The following is a 13,262-nucleotide window of genomic DNA, read 5'->3' as shown; positions in this document are numbered from 1 at the left end:
TCATGCAGCCACCAGCACCACTAGTTCTAGAACAGTTCACAGACTGACATCTCACATCCATGAGCGGTACCCCCCTTTCTTCCTTCTGCCCCAACCCACTGGCTGTCTATCGCTTCTCGCTTCCAGACTCTCGGGGTTTGGACCCGCCAGCAGGCCCCAGGGTCACTGAGGGTGAGGGGACAGTGCTGCTTGACCACAAAGAACACCAGGGACAAGCTGCTGAGGAATGTCCGTTTATTCAGCCCAAGTTCCAGGCTTATAAAGCTCTAAGAAAAGGGAGGATAAGGGGGCGTTCTCAGGTAGTCCCGTCACCCCGTGATGACACTGTGATCGGATTAAAGGTACACCTAATCCTGTTGGCCTTCCAGTCATATCAGAGGTCTATGTACAGGGTTGGAAGTGGCACCTTAGATCAGGGCAGAGAAACTCTAGGTCATGCCCACCAGGCAGCTGGCAGAGACCTGGGGTTGGTTTCCCACACCAGACGCTCCATGCAGTTGGGCTGCAGGCTCCCTTGTGCCAGCCTGATGTCTCCAGGCCCTTCCAGGCTCACAGGTTCATACTGTGCTCCGTCCTCTTCATGGCTGCATGCTATTCCCTCATGTCAATCATCTGCCGTTTCTTTACTTGTCTGTTGGTGAGCACTGGTGCAGCGGCTGCTCTGCAGCTGCTGGAAATGTGAGCTGAGGTGCCAAGTGGGGGAAGGCAGCGATGTCGGTGCGTGGAGGCCCAAGGCACAACCTCTCCGGCTTGGGCTTGCCCGATGAAGTTCATGTCTACTCTGAGGTGGAAAAGCAGATTTACCTGAGACCCCCAAGGTGATGATGTGGTTTGAGGGCTTCTGGGAAAAGTGCGTACTGTGGTTGCCATGGAAGCAGCCATGCGGGGCCACAGGGTCCCTGAGCCCGGCTTCCCCATGCTGTGGGTGGCAGAGGTCCATGTGGCAGAGGGCCAATCCTCCCCGGGTTCCGGCAGCCCCGGCCACTCCTCTGTCCCATCCTCAGCCAGGTCTGGGAGCCTTGTGAGGTCACTCCCTGGCTTCCTCTCACAGCTGCTCTGTCTCAGCCCCTGCTTCCTTCCCAAGTCCTCCCTGGGGCTCCCTCTGTGGTCCCCTCTGTCTTCTAGAAAAGAGAAGGAAGATGTGGGGGTGGAGATGGGTCTTCTCCCCAAATCCCTCCTTGGGGCAGAAGAGCCAGGAGAGGCTGGGAAAAGGAGGAATGGCAGCGCCCTGCCTGGAAATGCCGCCCGCCTGTGCCAAGGATCGTAGCCAACACTGTCTCAGTTGGCCCCTCCGTGACGCAGGCACTGGGATGCTACCTCAGCAGGCAGGGATGGGGAGGGTGAGACAGTGAGGGACTGGCCTGCAGGACGGCCTGCGGGGCCTCTCACCCCTCGTGGCACCGCCCCAGGTGGCATTGCCCCTTCTGAGTGTCTGCTCCGGGGAGAAGGTCACCTGTCGCATTTTTGATGTGTTATTCCTTCCTTTTTATGTTTGCTCAAAGGTATTTATAATCATTTTAAGAGGTTTGCTGGCTTCCACATAGCACCTGGGAAGTGAGGGAAAAAATGACAAAGTTTTTTTTTAAGATTTTTTTAAATTGAAAAGCAGAGTTACAATAGATGAGAGACAGAGAGACAGAGAGAGAGAGGGAGATATCTGCTGGTTCATTCCCCATGTGGCCGCAACGGTCAGAGCTGAGCTGATCCGAAGCAAGGAGCCGCCTCCTGGTCTTCCATGTGGGAACAGGGCCCAAGCCTTGGGCCGTCCTCTGCTGCCTGCTAAGGCCATCAGCAGGAAGTGGAATTGGAAATGGAGCTGTTGGGATTTAGACTAGTGCCCACGTGGGGTACTGGCACTGAATGCAGAGGCTTAGCCCGCACATGGCAGTGGCCTGAGAGCAGTGTTTAAAGCTCAGGAGGGGCGGTGGAGACTTCCTGCAGGCGGTGTCCTGCTGAGCCTGGAGAAACCCGTGTGCAACAAGGAGACTTGTGATTCAGGGCCTTGCATGCTGAGGAGCGAAAAGCTAGCACCCCAAGCCATCATCTTGCAGCTGCTATCCCCTTCCGGCCAAATCACGTCTTACGGATGCTTCTTTGTAAAACAATATCCTTTGCCTTTACAGGGGCAAAATGTATTTTAAAAATGGCCTTGTGCAAGTGAGTGCTCCTCCTTGCTTCTGAATGCTCTCCAGGCTTCCTGCCTTCGCTTAGCTCTGCCCGATGCACCCTGGTCCATCTCAGCGTCTCTCTGGCAGGGTCTTGACATCTGAGAAGACTCCATCTAGGTCAGTGAATACCTGCTGCTGGAAAGAATCTTCTGGAATGCCATTTTGATTTGGTGTGACCTTGTCAGCAAGTTCGTGTCAAAGGTCACTGAACACATGCAGTGGTGGGGGCAGCCCGGGCTGAGCGAGCGAGCATGTGTCAGAAGCAATTTTCTGCAAGACGCCTGCCTGAACAAGCCAGCCACGGGCCCGGGGACTCCTCTCCAGGGAGCTCGGGGGAGGGTGCCCCTCACCCATCTTCAGCAAGAGCCGGCCTTCCACTGCAGCTCTCCAGCTGTCCGTGGCTGCTGTGGCATTAGCTGTGCTGTGAAATTATTTTTTCTTTTATTATTTATTTCCAACATTGTGCACACGGCTGAGAAGGGTGCACGCCCATGGTGGGTCTCCGATTAGCGTAGGGAGGGTCGAGGTATGGAGGAAGGCGGGTGGGACAAATGTTTCCATTTTTCTGTTTCCTGTGCCTGCAATGGGAGCAGAGGAGGGGTCACTTCTTGCTGTCAAACTACATCAGCACCCGGGGATGGGGGTCCGTCATTAGATGACACCTCTGAGGCACTCATGTGTAGCAGAATGTTCCAAGGGTGTTACTTAAATGGTTTTGATAGTTCTGAGATGTCACGGGCTTCATTGCAGCAGGATTGAGAAATTCTTCGCAAAGTCTCTTGGCTCACCACGTACACCTTAGTGCAGCCACAGGCCCAGGAACACGCTGCAAAGCTTGGCCAGGAGAGTGGTCCAACCTGTTCTGCTTTCCATCCTCTGATGAGGCATTTGACATCCTCTGCTGTACTCATGAAATTAATTGCAGCACCTGTTCTCTTTCCCTTGGGCCTCTGCCTGTTTGATGATATTCCTGTCCCACCCCTGCCTCCTAAGCCCTGGGGGCCATGTTCTCCACCCCACCCCTCCAGTCTTTGCGTCATTTTCATCATGAGGACATCTTGTATTGTAAACATCAATTTACTCTTTAACTTTCGATTTTTCTAGTGTTCCACTGTGCTACCCCCGGCCCTGTCCTGGCCCACGGCCGCTGTCCCCAGCGGTGCCTGTGCTGTTGTCCTTTCAAAGACACCTAGTGAACGTGTCTGCCGAGTCCTGGGTTTCTGTCTGTGCCAGTGGCAGGTGGTCTCCCCGTCCCAGTAAGGTGACCACCAGCAGTGACAGTTCCCTTCTCTTCCACGTGCTGTGGCTGTGTGTGTTCACGTGATGGAACAGACAGTGGCTCCACCAGCAAACACAAGCAGGGGCCATTTCCTGGGGCTCTGCCTGGCCAGCGTTTGCTTCATACGCCGAGTTGAGTGCCTTTCTGGCCGAGGGAGAGATGGTGACGCTGAGGAGAGACCCGCGGCCATGCATACTTTAAGGTCCGTGACTTTCATTTGGATGAGCAGTGGATGGTAAGTATCTTGGGCCTTGTGGCCCTTGTTGCTATCACTGCCCATGTGGTGCCACCTCAGCCGTGGCAGAGCAGAAGCAAATGCATGCACCTCTGTGCCAATGAAACTATTCATGGGCATAGGAATCCGACATAATGTTCATGCATCGCAAGTATTCGTCCCTTGATCGCTGCCGATATGTAGGCCTGCCGACCCCTGACTGAGCTGCAACAGGCAGGACCTGGCCGCTGGCCTGCAGCATGAGCAAACTCAGCAGGATTTGGGTCTGGACTGACGGCTGCCTTTAACCAGCTAAGTCCCCATAAGCAAAAAGCCCCACCACGCAGAGCGATTGCAAAACAGTCGGTGAAGGAATAAATTACAGAAGGGGGAGGTAATGGTTAGAGACATTAACTCATCAGAAAATATTAAATTTGCAAATGGGTTTTATTTGCTCTAAAGTGTCAGTGCCTTTTTCCCTCCATTGCTGAATGTTATGAAATGCTAATTAGCTCCCATCACAACCATGGTTCACAGCTCTGCTTGAGCTCCTTCGTCGGGGTGTGTACACAGCACCCCACGTTGAAAACTAAAATAGCTCGGCACAACCATGGCCGCGGACCACGGCTCAGCCTGTGGGTGGAGCCGCCGCAGCATGGGCAGGGCTGTCACTCCTGTGAGACCCCGCGGGAGGAGGGAACCTGTCAAGAGAAATCCACCAGACCCCAGAACGCGCTGGCTCAAGTGGATCTGGCTGGGCTGGGCCGGGTGGACGGAGAGCTTTCCTGAATGACGTGGGCGGGGGGGCGACGCTCGCACCACCGGACGGGAAGGCACGGGGTGGCAGGTGCTCCCGCCTTTCTCCATCAGCCCCGTTGCTCCTCCAGTAAGGCATGTGCTGTAGACAGCCCTGCCCCCCAGCTGTCTACTGGACAGCACCGTTTCCAGATCGGAGGCCTCTGTGCCCAGGGTCTCCCAACCAGCAGCTATGGATGTTTGAGGCCCTTTGCCTGCCATCGGGGCAGTCCCAGGTGCCACAGAGGAGCCGGCAGCACCCTTGCCCTCAGCTGTCCCAATGCCAGAGGCAACTCCTTCACTGGGCCACAGAGTCCCAGGTATCTGTAGGCATTGCCAAGCTGCCTTCCCTACCGAGTAAACAGTTCTCTGTAGAGCAAGGTTTGGGCTACCACTTCAGTGGGAAGAGACCCTGGTGGACTTGACTCCTTAGAGGACAAGATGGATCGGATAGGAGCAAGGTCTCCATCCCAGGACCATCCTGTTTATGTTTGTGGCAATGAAGATACAGCAGATGCAATCTAACTTTCATAAATGTTTATACCCAGCAAAGTCTAGGCAAATCTTGTGTCATTCACTTCTGACTTTCTTTCTTTCTTTTTTTTTTTTTTTCAATTTTACTGGAGGGAATTTCCAGAGCTCAGGAATAGCTGGGTTGAAAGCCACTACCAGGCCCACCCTCTGCTCTTAGCACCGGCAGCTCTGACACCTGTCCCCATTCCCTCCACTGTGGAGTGAGGACAATCCCGTGAGGCTTTGGGAAAGACAAAGGGAGAAGATGCAGGAAGGCACAGAGGCTTCTCTGGCTGAGAGCTGGTGATTCACCCGGATTCCTGTAAGCCTGCTCTCCTGGGGCCCTGGAAGCTGCAGGGCAGTGTGGCTTCAGTGGGCTCCCCCGGGGCTCTGCTTCTGGCAGGTGCCACGCTCGGGCACACACCTTCCGCTGCTGAAGACAGAACGAGGCACCTCCCTGAGGCGTGCTGGGTCCTGCAGCAGCAGTGGAAACTTCTTGCAGTCCTTGCTTGCTGCAAACCCGCCCACCTATATTCGGCTTCCAGAGAGAGAAGGCAGTGCAAGTAATTGCTGAGACGGACACGGTTCCAAAGAGCCGACATGCCCACGCTGGCAGCTCCCTCTAAAGGCGGCTGTCAGTCACAGGTGGGCCCCATTAATTGCTGGGTGGGGAACATGAAAGTGGAGAGGAGCGGGAGTGGTCAGCTGGCCTCCCCACCTCCCTCCTCTTAAGTGCTCATTATGAAATATTATCTGATTGACAATCCTGACGGCTCCACCACCTCCAGCTGCCTTTCATGTTGGCTGGCTCTGGGCGCCCTGTCCGCTCACCAGGACCTCCAAGGCTGGGTGCTGCTCCAGGCACTGTGCCTCCCCCCCCTCCCCCAGGCAGGGGTGGGGGTGTTGGCGGCACCCTGCAGCCTCCTAAAGTCTGGGGTTTGTCTGCATATGCACTTCCTGGTTCTCAGAAAAGGGAATAATAAAAGCAAACTCAGAAGTGACTTTTTAAATTCGGCATCTCAGGCGTGAAATGGCTCAAGGGGCATGCGGTCTCAGGAGAACAGGAATCAATCAGCAGCATGCAGGTCCTGCTCTCCTTAGCCAAGCCTCGGACAGTGTTGGAGAAGCCGGCCACAAGGCATTGCTTCAGCACCGCATTGGGCAGCTGAGACCTCTTGGGGGCCCGCCCACCTTACTCCCCCTAACCCGCTGTGTGCCCAGCCCAGAGCCAGAAGCAACCCCGTGCGTGTCAGGTGGGGGCAGATGCAGTACAGGGCACGCAGCTCTGGCAGAGCTGGAGGAGGGAGCGAGTGGTCCCTGGAGGGCCTGGGGGCAGGGGGCTGCTTTGCTGAGAGCATGCCTTGGGGTGTCATTCCCTGCTCTCAGAGGGAGGGGTGTTTGTCCCTGGGCACCATGGGTCGGGAACCTCAACAACAGTGAATGCTCTCAGCTATGGGATTGGTGTGAGAGCTTGGGCTCCCTGCTGTGCAACAACCTGGGTTTCTCCTGGGAAGTGAATAAGTAAATAAAACAACTCAGCTAATAGTGACTGGAGGTGCAGCCCTCTGTGGAGTCTCTAATCCAAAAGGGGGCAGCTCTGGGTTCTGGCACGGAGCCTGAGGGCGAGGTGTTTGCAAATAGGGCGGGCAGGCTGCTTTCAACTGCAGGAAGGCCAGGGTGCCTCCTGCTTGTCACACATGAGGAGGATGTTGTGCCAGACCCGGCGTGCCATGGCATTCTCTGGGAAGGAAACCTGCAGTTGCTGAAATGGGAAACCCAGGGAGCCACAGCAGGGCCCAGCAGCTGAGGGGAGAATCCGGATTATCATGAGCTAAGGTTCTGCTGCTGCTGCGGCGGGACCCTGAACCATGTGGAGGGGCCAGGTGTGTCTTGCCCAGGAAGAATGTGGATAAATGAGGGGAGGAAGCACAGGATGAGGACGACCGGCACAGATAGTAAAGGCTGGGGTACAACGTGCTCCACACAGCAGCCCTGTACACGTGCAGCCCTGGACAAACACATGCAGAGCCCTGCATACACACAGTGCACACACACATTTACACACAACAGCCCTGAATACACATAACTGTGTGCACACATAGCCCTGTACGCATTCATAACCACACACACACTCTCAGCCCTGCACACAGACATTCTTTGCCTGGGGACCTCCAGCGGCAGGCGGGACTCAGGGTCTGGGTGGCATATGCTTCGGACCCTTGGAATCCTGGGGTTTTGCAGGCATGGCATCAGGAAGTGTCTGGCTGATGCCAAGGAAAGGGAACGTGTTGGCATGCAGGGCTGTAGGAGCGCCTTGGTGAGTGACTGCCTATGCTATTTCCCCTAGGGTCAAAGAGGGGTCAGGAGTGACCCCCGCATCTCTCTGGGGGTGGGGTCAGCTCACCTGTGTGCTCTGGGAACCCGAGGTCCCCTCATGAGAACCAGGTGTGGCTTGGTCCACACCAAGAAAACACTGTGCCTTCTGTCTTGAATCAGTTGCCCTCTTGGTCACTGCAGTTACTGCAGCTGTGCTGGCCAGGGCGGGGCCCCCTTATCCAGGAGTGGCTGAGTGCATGCCTTCAGATACCACCAAGACCATGGTGAGTAGTGATGGCTTTTTTCAGTCATTACTGTAAGTGTTTAAATTTTATTCAAAAGGGAGAGGGAGAGAGTAAGAGAAAGTGCTCTTCAGTCCCCTGGTTCACTCCCCAGTTGCCCACAGCAGCCAGGGCTGGGCCAGACGGAAGCCAGGAGCTGCATCTAGGTCCCCCCGTGGGCAGTGGGAGCCCATGGACTTGGGCTATCATCTTCTTCCTTCCAGGGTGCGTATCAGCAGGAAGCTGGATTGAAAACAGGATTGGGACTTGAACCTAAGCATTGAGAAACAGGATACAGGTGCTCCAAGCAGGATCTTTATCACTGAGCCAAGAGCCTGCCCTTACCGTGCCTGAGTCAGCTCTGGACAAGCACAGCCAGGAGCCAAACCTGAGGACCCTCAGTGCACCTGCCAGTGGGCGGAGCTTCCTTGAGTTCCACTTCCCCAGCACCTGCACTCCCACTCCCTCTGGGACCTCAGTGGCCTCAGGGCTTTTTCCATTTAATTTTCAAAACACTGTTGCTCCCCAAAAGCAAACAGCAGCTGCAGAGAACGCCTTCCCAGCACCCCGTGGCCATGTGGCTGGCTCAGGTGCAATGCTTTGAGCTTTCAGCAATGTGGTTTTCTCCATCTTTGCAAACCTTCAAGTCTCCAGGGACTTCATAGGTCAGGGTGTGACGGAGCAGAGCTTAACATTCCAAGGAGCACTGGCTGCTCCACCAAATCGGAGACTTTGTAAGGATTGTGAGCTTCCTGGGTACCACTCCCAGTCCTACCCCACAGGAACGCCCCTTTCCAAACACACACTTGTTCTCCAGCCAAGTTGAAGCCCAACTCAGGGCAATCCGAACTTGGCCTAGGAAGCAGCAATCGGAAAACGGTTTCCATGGGGACAGATTTTGACAGAATCAACTGCAAATGCTCACCATCCCAAGATGACAAAACTCCAGTAACTTCAAAGCTGTTACAGATAGCTTTAGGGCAAATTTTAATTAAAATTAGATCGCATATATGAAAAGCATCTAATTTGTACACTATAAAAAAGACTCCGGGAGGTGCAGCTCGGCAGCCTGAGGACTGTGGCTGTAACAATTATCTTGCAACTTTTCATGGCAGAATCACAACATGTTAATTTGTTAATGAGTCAGTCAGCGTTCCTGGCGGCAGGCAGGGGAACACAGAGATTACATTTCCATTTCTATTTTTAAATAAAGTAAATGCTTCCAGTCAAACTCAAGCTTCACATCCAAGTTTGAGTCCGACGGATTGTTCTCAGCTCGGCTTGCCTGCTTCGAGCAGTCTGCAGCCCTGCAGAGGCCGCGGCAGCTCTCAGGGGCCACTGCTCGGCGTCCCTTCTTGTTTCGCTTCTTCGGAGGCATCTGTGGCTTTATTCGAGCTCGGGGAGAAGATAAAGCGATAAAAGAGATCATCAGAAATCTCGCCATGATCGTCTCTAACAGCGGGGAAACTGAGGCAGGCAGGTCTGGGAAGGACTCAGCGTGGTGGGGGTACAACAGGTGCTCAGGGAGCCAAGTCCAAACCTTCCATCTCTCACAGACCTACAAATGCCCTTGAAGGGTTTGTTTTGTTTTTAAATTTTATTTTGGTGATGTTGACATAGTTGGTCAGAGTGGGGAGGGTGGAGGATCAGGAGTTAGTGGGTGAGGCTATTGTTTACACACTGTCTTTTTCTTCTTCCTGTATCTGGGGGGTAGGGGACTACAAGAGGGGAAGGCATGCCAGCCTTCCAACCGTCACGTTATCGGGGGTTTGGGGAACTGCCACCTGATATCATCCCAGATTCCCCATTGTGAAGCATTTTTTTTTAAATAAAGATTTCTTTCTTTTGATTGCAAAGTCAGATAGACAGAGGAGGAGAGACAGAGAGGAAGATCTTCCATTGACTGATTCACTCCCTAAGCGGCTGCAATGGCCGGAGCTGCACCGATTCGAAGCCAGGAGGCAGAAGCCTGTGTTTCTGGATGTGCAGTGGACAGGTCTCCCATGCGGGTACAGGGTCCCAAAAACTTTGGCCCGTCCTTGACTGCTTTCCCAGGCCACAAGCAGGGAGCTGGCATGGGAAGTAGGGCAGCTAGGATTAGAACCAGTGCCCACGTGGGATCCGGGCATGTTCAAGGCAAGGACTTTGGGTACTAGGCTACCGCACAGGGCCCGTGGAGCATTTTCTGTGGGTTCTGCTAATGTGGTTTTCGATAGTTCTGAGATGTTGCTGATATCACTGCTCCACAGATGAGGAAATCCTTCCAAGATTAATTGGCTATAAAGTCCACCTCCGAGTCTCCATTGGCCCAGAAATTTACTATCAAGCTTCACTGGTAGTTGATCAGTTTGTTCTGCCCTCCATCCTCAGCCAACCAATGGGTGCTGTGGCCCAGCCCCGCTCTGCCCACCACACAGTTGGCCCTCACATACAACAGGTAGAGCTACAGCCCAGTCAGAGTGACTCCCAACAACCCCCAAGGACTGGCTCCCAGCTCTGGTTCCTGTGCCTGCCAGGATGTGCAGTGAACTGGTCTGGCCTACCCCACACCCCATCGAGATCTCATATATATCACTGGGCAGTGAAACCTAACTCACCTCAACCAACTCCACCCTCTAGCCCACACTAATGCCAGCAGGTGCCACCGCCAGTCCAGGCAGGGTCACCCCCAGTCCTGGCCCCTGCAGTTTTGCATCCTCTGTGCCTCCCTGGCCTCCTCGTTGTCCTGGCTCAGGAATCGCAGAGCCCGAGTCCGCGCTAGCCAAGCCAAGAGTGCCTGGTACTGATCTACCCTCCTCCACACCACTTTGTGCAAGCCGCTGGATGGTGAGGGGAACTCAGGGTCAAGCACAGACGCAGTGGCCTTGATGACTACATGAAGTCCCAGACACAGTGGCTGGGAGACACCGTGCCAGGACCTTGCTGGAGCCCTGGACAGACCTGTACAAGGGCCCTGGCACAAAAACACCATCCGTCGTCCATGTGTCGTGCAAGGCCACCCCCGTTCTGGGACGTGGCCACGATCACTCGTTAGCACCAGAGAGAGGAAGCTTGGGGCCACACAGTCCAGCACCTGCAGTGCTGGACTTGAACTCTGATGATCCTGAAAGCCAAGACATTGCCTCCATCAACCACTGGCCACTGGCCCTCAGGGAGCATTCTCCAAGCAGTCATTCTTCTATAAGCAAGATGTATTGGTGTGACCAATGCAGGTGTAATGGCAGAGCTCTGACAAACACAAGGGGCTGGAGCAAAACAAAGCATGTGGCCTGACTTGGATGAAGCAGTGTGGGGCCCAGCGCAGTAGCCTAGCAGTTAAAATCCTCACCTTGCGCACACTAGGATCCTATATGGACACCAGTTCTAACCCTGGGAGCTCCACTTCCCATTCAGCTTCTTGCTTGTGGCCTGGGAAAGCAATCAAGGGTGGCCAGGGCCTTGGGACCTGCACCCGCGTGGGAGACCTGGAAGAGGCTCTGGACTCTCAGCTTCGAATCGGTGCAGCTCCGGCCATTGCAGCCACTTAGGGAGTGAATCTGCTCGGACAGAACATCTTCCTCTCTGCCTCTCCTCCTCTCTGTATATCTGACTTTTAAAAAGAAAGAAAAAGAAAAAGAAAAGAAGAAAAGATAAGTGTGAGTTCACGCCAACAGCAGGGGCAGCTCATTTCCAAGTTCAGGGATGCCACCGGGACTGGGGTCTATTTTACAGATGAGGGAGGAGCCACGGGGGGCGCCTGTGTGTATATCATTGACTTTAATTGGGTGACTTGATGCTTGGGCACCGAGTAACCCCACACCAACTGCTGCTGGAGTCCTGAAGTGTTCCAAAAGGAGTGAGCTGAGAGCAGGGCATAGGGTGCCCAAGACGTGTACCACACTTTCCACTCAAAGCAGAGAAACCAGCTGATGTCAGGGCCCCTACTGGTGAGTTGTACTGCGAGAGAGGAACTAACAGCAACGGTGGGCAAGCAAAGGGCAGGGCCTGCCTGGCTGAGGACAGACAGTGCCAATTGTGACAGGTGGAGAGAGTGGGCAGGATGAGTAGGGAACAGGCCATATTAAACCAGGGTGGGATGTTTTGGTGTCACTAGACAGGGAAGGAGAGCCTATCTCCTGGAATCATCCATCCCATGAAAGCGGCCGCTGCTGTTTGCCTAACCTTTTCTGTAACCAGGAAGTCATGATGGGATTAGCAACTTTCTGCAGGGAAACTCTCAGGGTGACCTTCTCTGGGAACAGAGTTGAGGGACCCCATATAGAAGCTGCATTGTTTTTTCGGTAATGGATTATGCATGCCTGAAGAGAGCTCCCTGTTTCCATATCTGCTTTTATCTGATGGGCAGGCGTGTTGCTCCATGCTTAGCAATTCATCTCCGAGTTAGAGATCCATCCATCCCCCCACTGCCCATCCGTGCACTCACCTGATGGCTTACCAATCCTTCCCTCCCTCCATTCCTCCATCCATCCATCCATCTATCCATGCCTCCATCCATTCATCCATCCCTCCCTCCTTCCATCCATCCATCCCTTCATCCATCCATGCTACCATTCATCCACTCCTCCATCCATCCATTCCTCCATCCACCCACCTACCCACCTACGCTCCCTCCATCCATCCATTCATCCACTCCTCCATCCATTCCTCCATCCATTCATCCATACATCCATTCCTCCATCCATTCATCCATCCCTCCCTCCCTCTCTCCACCCACCCATCCACCCACCCACCCACCTATCCATACCCAACCACCTATCCATTCACTCACCTATCCACCTACACACCTAACACCTATCCCTCCTTCCCTCCACCTTTATGCATTTATCCAACTAGCCAGCCAGCCTACCCAGCCAGTCATCCACTTAATTTTTCTCTTTTTATCTCACTACATTTTAATGGATTTTCTTCTCATTTGAGAGACTTTGAGGGGATGGCTGTCTTCCCCTTTGCTCTAGTTTGCCCCACAGTGAGAGATGAAAGCTCTTCCAATGTCTGATGAGCTTCTGCCTTGAGCAGGCAGAGGGTTAGGAGTTGAGACAGCATCCATGGAGGTCACAGACTAATAAGAGAGACAAAATTGGTCAAATAACAGCAGGCATTAATGCCAAGTCCAACCACATGGGAAACTGGACGTGAGGAGCACCCTGGAGCATTGCCTAGTGGAGAGCAGCCATGCACTCTATGGAAATGGGAAGCTCCACTTTCTATCCCACACTGGGGCAGAAGCAGGAGTGGAGCCTTCCCCACAGCACTTTCAGCTCCCGGGCATCCTTTGAGCAGATTCAGGTACCGGCCTGCTCATGGTGCAGCAGCCCATGCTGGGCAGAGACCAGAGGAGCTGAAACAAGCTGGTCCCTAAGCTGAATGCCTCCCCTGAGCCCCTGACCACTTGCCCGCTGCATGGAGGCACCACCCTGTCCCACACAGGCTGGACAAGCCCCTCAGATAGTTTGCATTCAGCTGGTCAGGCTTCGGCCACCGCTGGAGGCTCAGGAACTGTGACCAGGGCGAGGGCAGGAAAGAATATTCCAGGCAACAGCCCAGCACGTGCAGAGAGACCTGAGGCTTTATCAAAGCAAGTTCAAGTTCAAGGCAGACAGAGGCTGGCTTGAAGAGTACCAAGGGAAGCACATCAGCAGCCGAGGACACGGCGATGTGGCAGGGCTGGAGTGGCAGACTCTGGAGGCCTTGGGCAT

Source organism: Ochotona curzoniae, unplaced genomic scaffold, assembly GCF_017591425.1.
Source record: "Ochotona curzoniae isolate NIBS_2020 unplaced genomic scaffold, NIBS_Ocur_1.0 contig_3520, whole genome shotgun sequence".
NCBI lineage: Eukaryota > Metazoa > Chordata > Mammalia > Lagomorpha > Ochotonidae > Ochotona > Ochotona curzoniae.
The sequence above is the reverse complement of the archived record's forward strand: the minus strand, read 5'-3'. Positions refer to the sequence as shown.